Source organism: Neodiprion fabricii, chromosome 3 (genome assembly GCF_021155785.1).
Source record: "Neodiprion fabricii isolate iyNeoFabr1 chromosome 3, iyNeoFabr1.1, whole genome shotgun sequence".
Taxonomy (NCBI): Eukaryota; Metazoa; Arthropoda; class Insecta; order Hymenoptera; family Diprionidae; genus Neodiprion; species Neodiprion fabricii.
Window position 1 is genome coordinate 28,982,949 of NC_060241.1, and position 17,217 is coordinate 29,000,165.

A 17,217-nucleotide genomic window follows, 5' to 3' on the forward strand; every position below is an offset into this window, starting at 1 on the left:
TTTGAAATGTTGAAAGTGCTATAAAAAAAAATAAAAGAAATCGTCCCATCATTGGAGTGGTGTCAGAATGATCGGGATGAAAATTAACATTTTTGAGCAGTTTTCGAGATTTTGAAAATATATGCCAAATTTTAGATGGGTTTGCATAATCATAGAAAATTAACGGTTGGGGGAAAAAATCTGACAACATTCACGAGTGTTTTGTTGAGACTATAGAATCGTATGATAAATCCTGAAGTGAATGGAAAATGGTGAAGGAAAATCATTGCTCGAGTTGACATGGAATTCCCCATATATTGGTCATTGAATTTCAAGGATGCGTTGTTAATCACTTACCGGTCTTGTAAGCCTTCGTTTAATTTTTTTTTTTTTTTTTTTTTAAGTACGCAGCCTTGGCTCGCCGTGAAAAGAATCGAGTTCAGTTGAACTGAAACAATGTTTCCTTGACAATGAAAATATTCAATAATCTCAGATAAAAACGTGCTCAATTATGGTAAATATATTATGATAATCATATTCTTCAGGGAGATCGCACAGTGCTTTACCAATATTTTAACACGTACAATGCAATGCAGCAGTGTTGGAAATTAATTTCGCAACAAATAATAACAAAACAGTGTTGTTCGAAATTAATTTACGCCATCGCTGAAAATGTATAATCGGCGCGATGAGTTGACGGCGAAGAAGTGCGTTTTTGTGCCCGCATCTCACAATCGCCGTTATCGCTTATAATTTAATTTTTCTCCCTTCTTTTCTTTTTTTCCAAAACAGTAGAATTCCTCCAAAATACCGCCAACGCTGTCTATAACAATTTTCAGCCTGGACGTCGCGTCTTTCACTTGACCTAATGTCATCAAACCTTAGAAAGTTTGTCGCTACTATTTGGGAGCATTTTTAGCTGGTCGACCTTCCCCGATGTCCCAAATCCTCTTGAACAAAATATAATATCCCATTTTTATAATTTTAGTGGTCTAATGTTTCTTCTCTTCTTTTCAGTCTCAAATTCACATGGGAAATATTAATTCTAATCTTCGAAAATCAATCAATCGAATTTCAATTTGCGCATTGCATGTTGACGATGACTGTGGCTGTACGGTATTCCTAAAAATTCTAGGCAGTCACTGACATAATTTCGCCACAATACATTCCTCGACAACCTAATTTCCTGCACAGAAGCGAAAATAACCAACTAACGAACGAAAATACAGCTATAGGTGTTTCCGAGGTACACGTTCACTTATTCGCCTCGCTCAATTGGCTGTGCATAAAATCAGTTGAATTGCAAATCTCGAATTTATATTATACAATGTCGAAAATAGGACGTCAACATCTTGACAAAAGAATTCTTTCATTATTAATTATATAATTTTCAGAATAGTCTCGATAGTGCTATAATCTTTCCAAGCTTTTTGTTCGCATAATAATTAGATGTTCAAAGTAGTTTTTTTTTCTCAATTATTTCAGTCACTGGTTAATGCGCTACCATTACAAATAACACGCTGCTCTTAGGGTTTGGAATTGAATTTCGTCGTTCGTTTAACCGCTGATAAAATATTGATACAGACACATAGTAATGACGCATGAAATGTATTCAGTAAATATAATACTTTGACAACGTGAATCTGGATTTCCGCGACTTATCAATTTCCTATCTCATTACTGGTATCAGTTTCGCGTTGCCAACAGACGGCAGCAAGAACTGTTCCGACACAATCGTGCCTGATAATATACGTGATATTTGCAATGGTGGGCAAACAAAACGCACAAAATATATTGTTGCACACATGCAGTATAAGTATGAAAGTTTCGTACCAGTCTGTATAATTTATCGAAGTGATAAGAATTGTTCTCGTAATTTTTTTTCCGATAAAAGTGTATGGTGTAGCAAACTCGGAACACATCTATCAATCGGCATGTTTTGTTTGGTCTTAATCGATTGCACCATTGTATAAAGAAGTGAACTTAAACCTGTTTCAATTCCGGGTTAAATAGGAATTAATTTATAACGCGCGCGGAATCAATTAATGTACATTCGAACACTGTTATTTCAACTCAAACGTGATAAGGCCTCGTTTTCGGAATTTAATGAATTAATTAAAACTGGGACGAACATATTTATCAGTTTTGGTTTATGCAGCTGGCGTATATTTAATGCGATTTTAATGAAATTACTCACAATTTCAATTACACGTTTGCGGAAGACTGCGCAAAACTGATTATGACTGTTGCACTTACTTAATCACGAAATTTGATACGTATATGCGACTCGAAAAAAACTTTTTCCTTTTTTTTTTTTTATACTCTCGCCAGCTCATACTCAAATTTGCGACCCCAAGCAACACCGTGCACCGTTTTAGACACAGTAAAAAATTCTAAGAGGTCGCAAAATTGAGTTATCGATTTGCCGTTTAAATAACGCATAGAAAACTTGACTTGTAAATAAATGTGTGCCTTTCAGCGCATTCAAGGTAAGAACGTGTACTTACGAAGGTCCGTTCACGTAGTATGATTTATTTATCGAACGTGAAGTATATTTTGCCATAATTACAAATCATGCCATCCACCTTCCGATTTATATTGTTTAAAAACATATTTTCGCGCTTCAAAGGTGGTGCATGCCTTACATAGATCTTCTATTCCTCCTTGAATGTTGTGTATATAAGTTGTGATGGATCTTGAATACGTAGGTCATGTATTAACAACAATATTTGAAGTCAATGTTTCGACTCTGATCAGAGTCATCCTCAGGACAATATTTAATACATCTATTAGAAACAATTTTTTATCGTTTTATTTTTTATTATTTTTACATATTTTTGTGTATACATATAACTCAGTTATCGTGTTATTTAAATGGGAAATCGAAAACTCAATTTTGCGACCTCTTAGAATTTTTGGCCGGGTCTGAAACGATGTGTGGTGTTGCTTGGAAGGAATAATAATATTGTACTATAAACTTTGTTCACACAAATCGTTCTCAGCGATCGAGGAAAATCGACTTATGCTAAATTGTTCGACGGTTGAAACTGCATGAAGCTGAAGCTTGCAGCCACGGTTATCAGCCAAAACGTGTTAAATTTTTTGGAAATATAAAAATGCAATTCAGTTTTATCCCCATAATTCTATACAAGTATTGAGAGTTCAAGGTATTTCACAAAATTTTTATTAGCGTGGTGCCGTGTAACGATACATGTGTATTACAATCGGCCGTTATTTTTTATGTTTCAGGAATACGAGGGAATACAAGCCATACGAAGGTTTTCGAATAGTAAAGGTGAGTGAGCAAGAAATGTTTTCTTGATTTAAATTCTCGCTTATTTCATCAAACGTGAATTAATTATGTCCATGCATCGATCAGACAAGATTTACAGAAATATAGCGAACAGCACGAATATTTCCTTGTTGCTGAAGACCTTGCGACGTATTCCTTATAATTCGACTCGTTCTGTAGCTTCTACGTTGCGTGACGTGCAACCGAATGAAAGTAATTCAAGAGACTCCCAAACCGTCGGCGACGTTTGGAGATCGAGTAACTGACTGACGGGATTTATAACAATAATTTGGGAATCACGCGATCTAACTTCATTTCACGCGGCGCGGTGCAAAGACTCCGGTTTTATTCCCCCTGACACGAATTTCATCAGCCATCTGCACGCCTACAATTGCCACGCTGAATCGTTGAAATATGTATGTACTGAAATAAATGCATACCGTGATGATAACTCGCGTTATATTAGAACGCCATGAATTACGTAAAAACGTGATAGACTCTTGACGGTGAAAGTCGTTTCAAAAATATCTGAAAACATCGAGAAAGTCTAATCCGAATAATTTACGGCGACGTTGTTTTCCCGAATAAATTCTCTCCAGTGACGTACCGGCGATTTTATCTTTTTTTTTTTGTTACAAACGGATGTAACGAAACGATCAAGTTTTTAATTAGATTTCATTTATGAACTCGAGATCGATTTACGGTGCTTCGCAATATCGTATAGCACAAATCGTACGACGTAGCTGAATCTTATAATTTTCGCATCGAAATAATTTTGTAGCGTTCCGTGAAAATTATTCGTGACAATAATTAATGTTAGTATAATGAAAAGTGATAATGCGAATCGACGAATGTTCGCAAATTTCAATACAATAGTATTTCTTTTTTCAAGATTTGAATTGCTATTGATTTTTTTTTTTTTAGCTGCATTTTTTACGATCTTATTATCTGCTCGTTATCGCAATCAAGCTTCGTTCATGCTGCTCGCTGGTGAAGGTATGATTTTTTTTACACTCGATAACTGCTATCTACCTTCGATAACCTCACATAGGTAGAATGTAGAGGCTTTACAAATTCGCAATAATCTTTCCAGGGCGAAAAATAGGCGCGTTATTTTCAACAATAAAAATGATTTATGAAGATTGATAATCGGTGGATCGATCGTATAATCTAACAGTTGATCAGATTATGAGTTTAGCGTCAGAAGCTTTGATGTCGGTTTTGCCAGATGCGAGTGAAAAAATAAGTGGAATATCAAAACAAAACTATGATTCAATGTTCATACATCGGAGGATATGTGTTTTGATTTGTTGGTGAATGAAAATTATGAAAGAGTTTGTCAGTGCTGCATTTTTTATTCAAAGTTGAAAACCTTGAGTGACGCACGTTCTTTGGGACTTCGACACTTGTATCTCTAAAATAATTGTCTTATTCAACGCGTGTTCTCACGTACGATTAAAAATAATTTCCGACTTGTGGCAACACGCGAGGAATTCGTTGCCGACAGCGGAGACAGTTTCCTGTCCGTGCCGTTCGATGGATGTATTCTCTAGAGTATTTAACGATCACTACCATGCCAATTCGTGAGTACGAATTTATTTATCGATGAACACCTACTAGTCTGCACTGTGTACCTACTTAATTTGAAAAATCATTCTACCTTGACGCTACGCGTTGAAGCGTGGCTGTTTGTAAAAAAGGAGGTACAAATACAGGTTACGTATTATACACAAGCGTGATAATCATCTAAAACGTGTTAAATGATGCGTGTGAAAGTGTGACGCAAATGAGATGGATGTGTATTTGCACAACTGTATAGTTAGGTAAGGTCCAAGGCCGACGAACGTAGATGCGAGAAATACGGTAATTTCATACCTGATTTACGTTATAAAAATCCTCTCATATCCTTCTTTTCGTCATTCCTACCAGAATTATCTTATCAACAACTTTCATTTTTATTTATCTGTCTTTCATTTACTCAACGTTATCCACTTTGAACGGTCGTTTTCTCAGTATGTAATCTCTGCCGTGTCCACAAGCTTCATAAATAGGTACAGTACTAAGAAATCGATACTTTTATCGCGTCCCTTGCTAATAAAAAATTGATTGCTATTTGTAAGAAGTAATGATCCACACGGCAAGTAATTCAATAATTAATTATTTGATGGGTTTGAAAAATCGTCATCTGAGTGAGATAGATCTTTGAATCAGGTATTTTGAGCAGATGGACGTCGTCCCTTGTTCTGTACTCAGATTAACCATACACAAAATGCAGCTTTGTATAAAATTAACGTATGCATTCACGTATATTTGAACTATTTTTCACATGGGCGTGTTTTCTTCTTTTTAGTCTGATTTGCGCGAAAAGAATCATTATGCATACATACATAGAGGTGTATGATACAGTATACGCAAAAGATGTATTAACGAGGTGTTATCTTGTTATGATACGATAATCGGTGATCAATCAAACCTTGAGTCTTCGCTATGTACGGCAGAATCGAAGTGTACGTATTGTATTGATCATGTATTTGCAACCACAGTTGCTAATAGAACCGTACACCGTGTTTAAAGGAAGAAAAAAAGTGCAAGTAAAAATTGAAAACGAAAACTAAAGGTTGCGCAAATTCGACAGCGTTGGAAAGCCGTACATCCTTCCAATTATTCACAAGGCCGTTACAGATGTAACGACCAGGGGACTGTAGGGGACCACCACGCACGCGGTGATTATCATTCGTCCCGGTGATGGTTCCGAAGTATGTATGAATTTACATCTAACAACAGCGACCTCCGTTCGTCTCGGCTTCCCATGCAGGAGAGCCGGTGCTAAAAGCCGAATCATTACCAAGAGACTAGTGTTATTTACAGCTCCGAGGTGCGTGTATGTGTGCACATCGTTATACATGACATCTCTGTATACCAGCCAAAATCCAAATCGAGGCCAGTCGGCTTTAAGCAATGCCACTTTCGCCGAGCACGAGAAACGTTCAATTCATGTACAACTTTACACATTTACATATCTGCAGTAGGTACAAACAATTTGGTCTAATGCAATTTTAACAAGCACAACGTGATAATTATTACACACTCGCCAAGCCAGGTCTAAGTGCTTTTGACCAAAAATTACGCAGTCCCTGTGTGTCTATTTAATAAGGTACACTTCACTCCTTTTTGCAAGCGAGCGAGCACGTCCTTTGCTGCCTGTCCGCTACAAAAGTTTTCACCATAAAATCGTGTTCATATTCTAATATGCCGAATATACGGTAAAATAGATAGACCCTTTTCAATAACTCTATTAATAAGCAATTATACGGATCAATATCTAATTCCGTTATATTATTATCTCGTTTGATAATATTATAGGTTATTAAGGTCAACGCACACTTGCACGATCAATTTTCTGGGTTAGAAATGATCACTTTCTCTCTCTTTGCCTCTCGATTGCGAATGGAAGTATGGCTTACCGCGTATTGCACGTAAACAAATTGCTCGAGATTAGGGGAGATTATAGTTTCGACGATAAGGTGACCAAAAATCTGAATCTAGCCCATACCTGTACCTATAAATATATTTATGAGGTGTACTATGCGGATGTTTACTTATGTTCATACGTGACGGGTATAATTCATGCCAGAATTATGATGTTGATATTTTTTTACATCACCTGTAAATCGGCTGGCTGATTTGATTTATTATCACGTGTTCCAATGCTATGTACAAGTTGAATTTAATCTATAAATATTTATCAACTTTCAACGTCACTGTGCACATTGTACATACAAAGAAACATGATATGCGATTAGTTGCGAAAATGGCGCCGCCACGTTACTGATCGTGGCGTACCAAAAGTTGATATTGGTCGACGGGGGGTATGCTTAATGTCATAAAAGCGTAAACGGTGTATCCATTAATCACTGGAACTCTCCCAAAGCAAGAAGCCCTCCAATCCCTGCTATCTCCACTCACTATGCGAACAAAAATCTACGTCACGTAGGTATGTATTAATAAATGAAAGGACGTATTTGACAAAGTCTCATGTGCCGAAGGAAAAAAAGGGTGATTAAATTTAAAGTCTATGTAGCGAAGAACGACTGTAAATTCATTTGCGCTAAAGTAGTATAGTTCAGTGGTATTAACGAACGAGCTGTTTCTGCACGCAAATGTATATTTCAAACGCATACCGTCAATTATTATACGTATGCATAAATTATAGCGGCAAGTCTCGATTCGAAAAGACGGTATCATCCACGCGAATAATCGTATTCGACTGTAAATGCGATATCGTTGAATTGAAAAAAAAGTAGAAAAAACAAAGAAAAGAAACTACGAGATTCTCATCGTTATAATTTGGGTTGTCAATAGTCAATCGATGTAGTAAATTGTACACGTGTTCAGGGTACGATTCGTCAGCAGCGACTATGATAAAGAGTACCCTATACATTATATGAAGAAAAACCGAGGAGAAAGAATTGGATTAAATTTTTATAAAGCATAAAATTTTAACCCCCGTATATTATTTACATATACGTTCTCTGCACTTTTCTAAGCGGAGTTTCAAACTTCTCCTACAAGTATCTAAGATTAATATCAGGTATTACGCGTCTATAGCTTGTATGTCGCTGCTACCAGACAGTCGCTATTATTGTAAGACCCAAGCCATTGAATGCAAACATATGTACAGGTACACCTAAAAAACATATAATGATGAATGGTGATGCCGATGATACATTGCTTAAGCGTTATGGCGGCTGTTATCGAGGAGCTCCGTCACTTGAACAATTCTACAAAAGTATTTTTAAGGAACATTACAGAATGTTCGAGGTGTCGGTATAAAGTGGTTTGAAAATCTGATATTTTCATCTTCCATACGTACGCATAATCAATTGCTGGCAAAAGAAAAAGAAAAGGGGGGAAAAAAACAATTAATACAATTGTCTATTTGAGAAAAATTTTTTTTCCATGTACAATTGAACGGAGCGACTCTTAGTTTTCGCTTAGCAATCGCTCCTTCCTATGGGTTCGTGATAATTCGTTCATGATGATATGAGGAACTGGGTCAGTGGTCAGTCACATAATCGGTGAGTCAGTTCGTAGTTGTCGACGCCTACACTTCCGTTATCTTTTGTCCATTACGTGTATGTACAGCAATATTCATTAATGGGTTCCCAGTGGTTGACTACTTTTTTTGGATTGTTTCTAAGCAAATTTTATGCGTCTATGACTAGCGACGCAAGTGAGAGGAGAAACAAACGAAACATCGATCGCAGGCACATAAAATTTCATAGAAAGAAAGCTTGTTTCATATTTGATTCCAGACAAAAAAAAAACATTGATCCACTGGGACCCCATAGTTGAACATTACTGTGCATACAAAACGAGTCTATGTGTAGTAAAAAACACAGGTCTTCCGCTATTCACAGACCTGTACGTAAAGCCGGCGAAGAGGATTCAACGATAAAAATTGACGTACGTCATTACAATGAAACATTTCAAAATTGTAAATCTGTAACGTTCATTCACATGCAAAACATAATCACGTGTGAGAGTAATTCAGGAATTCATAAAATTCAGGCGAAATAATTTTCTAACGGTAAAGATTATATCGTCAAATACACAGTACATATATAATGTATATAATACATTTTGTACATGATTCGAGGTAAAGTTATTCCTTTGCGATTATCCGGCTGCGACGCTGTATCTACGAATTTAAATCGCAAAGTTTTAAGGACCGAATTTGTATTTTACAATCAATTGCCGGTACGCAGATTTACTTGTACCGAAAAGATCGCACGGTATTCGCGATGTCGCGTCGATAAGTCACGCGTGGTACAAGAATAGCAAGCGAAAGTGTAAAGACTGTAGAACTCCTTGAGTGATCATGAGACTGAATCGACTCTATTATGTGGATCTAACATACCCATACTCAAGTGCCTTGTCAAGTTCAACTCTTCGTACACGCAGAGATGTATAATAGTTGTGTTGTTACATACTCTTACTATACTATATCATTGCAGTTCATTAACCTTGCGTCAGATGTTGTGCTCGGAATAGTAATACATACAACTTGACTGCCGAGAGCAACCGTGTATAAGCGCCTAAAACACGAGACCAGTTTCGGGTTCGCGTGATTGGTGGAAACGATGAAGTAAGATTTACTTCGCTACGTCTACGAAGGACCGCATCGTGCTTGACCCCTGCGATACTGACTCAGTGGTCATTGACTCACGCATATTCGGCATGCTCAGCCGATACGATATGTATGGCAAAATAAACTTAGAAACGTTCAAGGGGTCGCGACAGTTTTTTAATATTACAATTAGCCAGGGAGCTAATACACTCGCGTGACCCAGACGGGCGACCCACCCCATTTTTTCCTCTAAACATGAGAGGCGACGACGAGGTTAACGATTATGAATCACGACTGAACAAGACGACGAGTAATTAGAGGGTTATTTATTTGCACGTAACTGGTTGTCTAAAGAGAGGACAATGCGTGATAACTTCAGCCCCGCTTTCTTCGCTCGCAACATTATGGGATACGTGAGTCTATTCGACGTCGGTTAGTCGAGGGGTTAGGTACCCTTGAGAGTCGGAAAACAGACCTTTTTTCAAACATTATTTCCGAAGTCATGAATAACGATAGGCACTTGATTTTTTTAAAACTTGAATCGTCCATTTATCAAATTTATTCAGAATTGAGAAAAAGTCATTCAGTTTCAGTAATCGAAAAGTTATTGACAATAACGTGCAGCGTTACGCGCGGTGCACCATTGAAAGATAAACATGAAATCTCTAAAACCGCTCCAACGATTTGGATGAAAATTTAAACTGAGATAGACAGTGACATTTATTCGCTATAGCCTATTGAGAGCAGAATGCCGGAAAAAAGGGTTTTGAATTTGTTTTTTTAAAATCTGCTCCCAACAAGTTGTAGTGAATATCTTTCAGATTGTAGTTTTATTTCTATTTTGTTTTGTTTTATATTTGTGCCTTACGCGGAATCACGTTTACCATTTAATGGTGCATCGCGAGCAACTCTGCACGTTTTTGTCAATAACTTTTTATTACTGAAGCTGAATGACTTTTTCTTGAATGTGAATAATGTTGATAAATGGACGGTTCAAGTTTTAAAAAAAATCAATTGTCTATCGTTATTCATGACTTCGGAAATAATGTTTGATAAAAGGCCTGTTTTACGGCTCTCAAGGGTACTTAACCGCCGCAAGTCGTGAAGATTAGACGTGGACTACACAGTACAACAAAACGGAATTATCTACGTAAAATTCATCGCTCAGAAATTAGTACAGCATGTCATAGTCGTGTCTTTATCTTCAGTCCGTGACCCCTTGCGTGGGTGCCAAGCACCTATCACTTTAGCCTATTACAATGCATGAGCTGTTTAAAATTGATGGCTTTGTAGCACGTGAAAACTTCGGCCTAATATTTGAGTGTACAAAGCGTTCATTTTTCATTGATTATGGACAGATAAACGATAGGCCGAAGCAGCGATGACATTTTAATTGACCTCTCGTACCGACTGCCAGAGTCGTACCGCTCTATTAGTTCTCTATTCATTTATAACACATCTCTCTTTACAAATATACATCTTTCTCTCTCTCTCCCTCTCTCTTCGTACTATTATCGTCCTTCGCGTGGATCGCCCCTTCCTACCTTCGTAAATAAAAATCGCATGCAGCTAGTAATTTTCCGCCCCTCTTCGTTGACCGACTAACGATTGGAACGGACACGCATTTGAACACGAGCGACGCTATAACCCCGAGGGGTGGAATGACGCATATCCGCTTGTGCAGAATTAAACTGTGTGAAGTGCGAACGTTGGTATCGTAAATAGGCATCTGCAGGGTAGACGCTTGTTTGTACACGACAATACCATGGAACAGTTTGTACGAAAGTCTAGTTGCACGGAGCAGCCGTTTGGAACGAATGCGTTTTGCACGGACGTTGCAACGCGGACAAACGCCAATTTGCAAACATATTTTTTCATTTACCCCGTAGCTGATTTGCAGTTCGTATTATGGCGTGTACCTACATCACGTAATTACATGAATGCCAATTTACACGCTCGACTTGCCGGCATAATCATTTTGGCTCTGTTACAGAATAGTAAAAAGAAACACATCCACAGTACACGAGAAGTACAGCTAGGTATAAATATTACTCTTCGAGATGAAACTGGAACTTGAAAGTTAATCGTTGGTAGTGCGAAGCTTCATGTCGTAGGTTAATTCATCTCGAGCTCCCGGCTTTTTCTCTTCGAATTATGCAAATCCGAGAGATCGTGAATCTGTCGGGAGGTGTAAAGACCAGATGTATAACGGAGCTTTTTTCAAGTCAACATTTTACAACCCATTTTTCACGCTTATACAACTGCTCTAGATTGTAAGCTTCCTGTGTTTTGCACGCGATTGTGTGTGTACGCGACTATTCCAACTTTGCACACTGAACGGATAGAAGTTTACCTCTGTAAATGAAACGAAAGAAAGCTCTGACTTTAAACTCAGTCACTCCGACACACGACTTATAAATTTACCTCCACTCGACCGGTATGCCAAAGGCGCGTTATAACGGAAGCCAGAGGCGTACTCTAGGTACAATAACTGTGTTCAAGCTGCACCGTTGAGAAATTGCCATCTCCGTAAGGTATATCGGCTGATATTTCGCAATATATGGGATGCTCTATGCGCTGCAGGTGTATCGAAACTGCTGAATCGGTAATTAATTTGATGGTCTGAGAACTTTTATCCGAGCTCAAAAGTTCCTCACGAATATACATTCGATGATCCGATTTAATGGCATTATATTGGTTTACATGTGACTTGATAAATTAAGGTCTGATTGGATGGATATTTCCAACCAAATATGAGTTTCGGTGAGAATATTGAACACTTCGAGATGCGATAAAAATATGAAAAAAATCAATCATAACCAAGTTGATAGCATAATTCATTTTGAATAATAATAATGCCAATACATTGTTAATAAATTGTTGAAACAAAAATTTCTGTATTTCTGTATTAATGCATTTTTTTAAATTTCGTATAAAATGAATTCATTGATTATTCCGAGTATCTGTGATTTTTTTTTTTTTTTTGAATTTTCGGTGATTGCGAAAAACCCATTTTCGAGAGTAAAAATTTTTTTTTTTCAACGGGTCAAAAGTCTTGAATTTTTGGATGGTGTTTCATAAATGGTTGTAAATTACATTGAAGAAGTTTCAGCCGAGAATTACAAAAAAATTCATAGGTATTTAGAAAGACAATGAATTCATTTTATATGAAATTCAAAAAATTCACTAGAGATTTGTTACACGAATTTTTGTTCAAACAATTTATTAACCACTTCCGTTGGCATTATTATTATTTAAAACGAATTATTTCATCAAATGGTTATGATTGTTTTTCAGATTTTGATCTCATCGCGAAGTGTTCAATATTTTCACCGAGACTCACTCTGGTTGGGAATATCCGTTCAATAATATCTCAAAATCGTCGCGTAATCTAGAATTGCCGTTACCACCTGCCTGCGATGTTTTTGACAGGAAAGACCGCCTCGTGAATTAATGCTGCTGAAATCTTATTTTCTCTATCATACTTGACCACACTTTCTATTGGAGAAAAGTGAAAACTTGTCAATCGCGATGTGGGTTTATTTAAAAAAATTATACACGACGTTCGGTTAATTCCTATACATAGGTATAACCTTTCGTCAGAATCCTGAGACTTGTTCGTCATACGCTTACGTGCACAGCAATGTAATTAATTATTGGGTAAAATGATCTAACGATTTCGCGCGGTTCGCTTCAGTTTATAAAAAATAACTTTTACAACATTTGTATTACACAGAAGATCAGAAATAGCTCTCCAACTATCGTGAAGTTTCGAGATTATCGAATGAAAATAACGAAACGTTAATTCTACTTACCAGGTGACGCGACGAGCCGGGACACGAGGAGTTTGTCATACGAAGTAAAATTGTCGTTGCGCACCAAGTAGCTCCTGTAGCTCCTATTACCGATAAATTGAGTTCGTCCTGGAACGATGGCGGGTAGGCGGCTGAGTATGAGCCGCTGCCGCTGCAAAAGAGTGACGATTGAAAATAAAAAGGAAACTTTGCCTTACGCTTGTAACGTAACAGTGAAAAGCCAATTTAGGAGACAACCCCTCACGGACTAAAAGTTACGTCATTTTTGTTTCGCATCGAGTTTTCCCCTCTAGGCTTGGCAGGTACTCGTGCAGACGCTGCATCTCGACGTTCCACCATTATCAATGTAATTACTAATGAGTTCTGGTGCCGTGATGAAAACAGATGCGACGGGTTTCTTACTGCGGGTCGCCTCGCTTCTCTGCCAGCATTTATTGCAGAGGCGACTATTACTTGCCGGGCATTAACGCCGTAATATTACAAATTACTTGACGATAATTACAGCGCGTTGCGGAATAATAACGTTACACTTCCAGATCACAATTTAAACTTTATCTGTATATATATATATATATATATATATATATATATATATATATATATATATATATATATATATATATATATATATATATATATATATATATATATATATATATATATATATATATATATATATATATATATATATATATATATATATATATATATATATATATATATATATATATATATATATATATATATGTATATGAAACTACTGATGATCGGTAAAGCTCCGGCGAAAGGTGAACTTAACGAATATTACGTGACGACGTTAGATGACTAGGTTGGTATAATGATCGGTTAGTGGCTCACGATGATCCAAAAGATAAAAATTGTAAATAGAAAATAACAGGTAAGAAAACATGTATGTTTCTAGCGAATCAGTTTCAGACTTGCGATTAATCGATTTCACACGAGGGTTTATTTCTGGTATAGAAACTTTTCATTCGCCGATGTGAGGTATGGCTTATTGAAGGTTTTACTGCACAGTTGCAAAGGGAAAGTCGAAACGGAATGAAAGCATCTTCGATGTTCTACATTTGCCTTGATGTTGAAACGAGAAATCTAAATAATGTTAAAGTGCAGTGTATGTGAGTTTAAAAAATATTAAAAACAGAGTGTCACAGGTATTTCTTTACTTCGCACAGTTGAAGCTTTACTAGGTAAAAAAAAAAATTAATTAAATTTTACTTTTTAATACTAAAAATAACTAAGAATGAGATTGTTGTCGAATGAACGAAAGTTACAGATTCAGTATCTCTGATAATTCAATAATACAGCTTCTACCGATCGCGTTCATTTCCCATATTTTATATTTATGCAAGTTTATCACAACCATTTGAATTACCTGTACCGTGAGTGATTTGAGCAATCACTGACATCCGTTTGATCACCCGCTAATTATTAATGACCCTTGTGTCATATATTATATTGTATTTCAATGAAACAACAGAAATTTGACATTATTTGCAAATATATATATATATATATATATATATATATGAAACGAAATGATGTGTATGATTTAAGGAACTCTATTTTCTCGTACGAAAATCAAAGAAGAAAAGTGTAATATTATACAAATAAGGTCAATATTATTTGTGACTTTTCAGCAGGCAGCTTAAAATGAAGCTTTATTAAGATATAGTAATCGCAGAACGAGAAGACACTCAAATTTTCCTGCAATATAATCATTCTGAGCTTTGCATTACGTAGCTACGCGTTCGCCACTGCATGTCGTTTTGGTTTTTATTACGCTATTACACGCGATTTTGCGGCACAGGTATGTCGTTTCCGAATACCGTACTATCGATCGGAATAATAATAGTAATAATAATGTAAACGTAATCTTTTTACGGTAGGAATAAACGATAATCATTTTTCACAACGCTGTTATACACCAGGCTTACGAAATTTCTGCAAATGGAAGCGTTGTTAGAGGTGATGTTCATGGATTGGGTATGTAGGAAGCTTTCCTACTGTACCGCAGACGTTGCAAAAGGTGAAACAACGATTTGAAAGGCAATTTGACTTTCAGATTTAAGTAAAATTCATTCGCTTGTCTTTATTCGAGAGTCTCGCGGTTGTTGAATCCAAGATCGTTGCTCGGTTGCCGTTTGAATACCTTGTCCGAAAAGGTGGAACATGCTATATATGCGAAAGTTTAGAACGTTCGCTGTATTAGTCGAAAAGATGATCAACTTTCGAGAAACCCAGACACTTCTCGTTATATTATTACGCTGCAAAAATACATCATGCGAGTCTTCGAATAACTTCTCTTCCACATCCGGATTTAATTTCAATTTCCTGCACTGCGTTTCTTCATGAACCAGCAGCACCAGCAGCAGCAGCAGCAGCAGCCGCTGCTATCGATCTCATCTGGACACGTACGTCAGGCTCTGGTAGCGTTGCCTATTTCCGTGCTGAAAATAGAATTCGCCTGGCTCTTTTGTTTACGGGTGGCCGACCACCCTTCAGCATCCCCTTTGCACAGGTATCGCGAATAACATTGCTCGTGGCAGTGCAGTCGAAAAATAATTATCCAACAACCGTCTGTCCGACGGATCGATGACGTTATTGTAATGTTTCGACGCAGAAATTCCCTGACATACATCATCGATACATCGACGATTCCATTCCTAACAGCCGATAGTATCGCGTGAAATGATCTGCAAGATGTTTCCCAACTTGGAGGCGAAAATTCATAGCATTACGAGCATGATAATAACGCGACAGACAAAATGATCCTAGGCTACAGAAATTATTCGACGTTGCATGACTTGACGGGTTATTTGACGTGTCGAATAATTTACCGAGCCTCGAGGCTGGTGAACATTAAACCACTGCGCAACGGAACAGTTTAAAGTCACTCTCCGTACCCTCGATTTTATATCTCGTTACTTAGATCAGAACGAGTTGTCTGGTGCAGTAAAAAAAGAGACCTCGAGTCCTTGTTTCGAGAGATTGTATAAATTTGTGTAAAATATGAAATCGGAGCTGTTTTTTCACGAGTAAAATTGCTCTAATTTGCACCTTTTTTCACGCTTCGTTACTACTGCACATTCGTCTTGATCGAAGTCACCGCAGTTACTTTCAAAGCAACTCTGCCCGTTCTCTGAACAGAAAAGATGGATGAAGTATTTTCCGCCGTTCGAAATTAGGTTTTTTTTTCACCACGCACATCCTTTGACAAAGTTATCAGCAATAGAATTTACAAAAGTAAAAAATTGGATATCTTTCATATTTCTGCATAAAATATCTGCATAATGAGACGTATTTACTGGAAATCATCGATATAACTGCGAAGTGTAACCAGCTGAAACGTGCAAGGTTTTTTCACGTCGTTAGCCTCAAGCCATTCCAGCATTTTGTATGTCGCATTAGCTGGTCCTACTGTAGATGTATAGAACTATAGGATGTGAGGTCATATACGTCAATACGCAATTTTTATTATCCAAATCAAGTATCGAATAGGTATTTAACGATGGTAATGTGGTATAATGATAATAATAGGTTTGATGCTATTAATTTTACTAAAGAAAGATTTGCAGTGTGACGGCAGGTTTGAATTTTATAGAAGTATTTCTTTATTATGACAAAGTGACAAGTACATCTTTACAGTAGTCCCGATGGTCTTAGACTGACTTTTTGCTTAGCTATTAGGTACATGCAGGGCCTCTTGGCCTTTTCTCACCCCCACCCTCATACACTTACTTACTTATACTTTGTACTCCATACTTCATACCTGGCTCTCTCTCTCGCTCTCCCACGACTCGTATCCATCTCAATTATACAATACTTTAGTGACCGAGACTCACGAACTAGCCACGTTTCCTCATCTGGCAACAGCATGTTGGATAGCCTTTGTCACAACACAATCCTTAAATTTACGACACTTAAAAATAAACACAACCTTATCTTAACTTTAAAATATAAACTTAACATAGAGAATATTC

At 37.1% G+C, this 17,217-nt stretch overlaps 1 protein-coding gene across 1 annotated transcript in view; it reads left to right on the forward strand.

Moving 5' to 3' along the window:
• The window catches only part of LOC124177335 (beta-1,4-glucuronyltransferase 1), a 41,747-nt gene that overhangs the window by 8,382 nt on the left and 16,148 nt on the right, over nt 1-17,217 (forward strand). The window contains exon 2 of the mRNA XM_046559633.1: nt 3,229-3,274. The gene's annotated coding sequence lies outside the window, so the exon portion shown is untranslated. The remainder of the gene's footprint in view (nt 1-3,228; nt 3,275-17,217) is intronic.